Here is a 1,680-nt window from a genome sequence, read left to right as displayed (position 1 = left end):
CATCCAAAGAACACCATACCTACTGTGAAGCATGGGGGTGGAAACATCATGCTTTGGGGCTATTTTTCTGCAAAGGGACCAGGACGACTGATCCGTGTAAAGGAAAGAATGAATGGGGCCATGTATCGTGAGATTTTGAGTGAAAACCTTCCATCAGCAAGGGCATTGAAGATGAAACGTGGCTGGGTCTTTCAGCATGACAATGATCCCAAACACACCGCCTGGGCAACGAAGGAGTGGCTTCGTAAGAAGCATTTCAAGGTCCTGGAGTGGCCTAGCCAGTCTCCAGATCTCAACCCCATATAAAATCTTTGGAGGGAGTTGAAAGTCTGTGTTGCCCAGCGACAGCCCCAAAACATCACTGCTCTAGAGGAGATCTGCATGGAGGAATGGGCCAAAATACCAGCAACAGTGTGTGAAAACCTTGTGAAGACTTACAGAAAATGTTTGACCTGTGTCATTGCCAACAAAGGGTATATAACAAAGCATTGAGATAAACTTTTGTTATTGACCAAATACTTATTTTCCACCATAATTTGCAAATAAATTCATTAAAAATCCTACAATGTGATTTTCTGTATTTTTTTTCTCATTTTGTCTGTCATATTTGAAGTGTACCTATGATGAAAATTACAGGCCTCTCTCATCTTTTTAAGTGGGAGAACTTGCACAATTGGTGGCTGACTAAATACTTTTTTGCCCCACTGTATTTGGCAGCTAGTTAGCTAGGTTTGTATGCGTTGCTACTTTGTATGCGTTGTTGGTTGGCAACTTTTACTTTACGTTTTTTGGAACAGATTCCTGTTGGAACGTTCCACAAATTATACCCACCCCTTCAAGCCTATCAACTCCCAAGATTAGGCTGGTGTAACCAATGTGAAATGGCTAGCTAGTTAGCGGGGTGCGCGCTAATAGCGTTTCAAACGTCACTCGCTCTGAGACTTGGAGTAGTTGTTCCCCTTGCTCTGCATGGGTAACGCTGCTTCGAGGGTGGCTGTTGTCGATGTGTTCCTGGTTCGAGCCCAGGTAGGAGCGAGGAGAGGGACGGAAGCTATACTGTTACACTGGCAATACTAAAGTGCCTATAAGAACATCCAATAGTCAAAGGTATATGAAATACAAATCGTATAGAGAGAAATAGTCCTATAATTCCTATAATAACTACAACCTAAAACTTCTTACCTGGGAATATTGAGGACTCATGTTAAAAGGAACCACCAGCTTTCATATGTTCCCATGTTCTGAGCAAGGCACTTAAACGTTAGCTTTCTTACATGGCACATATTGCACTTTTACTTTCTTCTCCAACACTTTTTTTTGCATTATTTAAACCAAATTGAACATGTTTCATTATTTATTTGAGGCTAAATTGATTTTATTGATGTATTATATTAAGTTAAAATAAGTGTTCATTCAGTATTGTTGTAATTGTCATTATTACAAATAAATAAATATATATATATAAAAATAATAATAAATAAAAAAATCGGCCGATTAATCGGCATCCTTTTGGTCCTCCAATAATCGGCATCGGGCGGTGAAAAATCATAATCGGCCGACCTCTACTTGAGACGTTGAGCGAGAGAGAGCGAGAGAGAGGGAGAGAGAGACGTGGAATTACAGAGAAAGAAAGATGGTGAGAAAGACAGAGGTGGAATGAGAGAATGAGAAAAACAGAGA

The sequence above is a fragment of the Salmo salar genome, chromosome ssa07 (genome assembly GCF_905237065.1).
Source record: "Salmo salar chromosome ssa07, Ssal_v3.1, whole genome shotgun sequence".
In the NCBI taxonomy this organism is placed as follows: domain Eukaryota; kingdom Metazoa; phylum Chordata; class Actinopteri; order Salmoniformes; family Salmonidae; genus Salmo; species Salmo salar.
The sequence above is the reverse complement of the archived record's forward strand: the minus strand, read 5'-3'. Positions refer to the sequence as shown.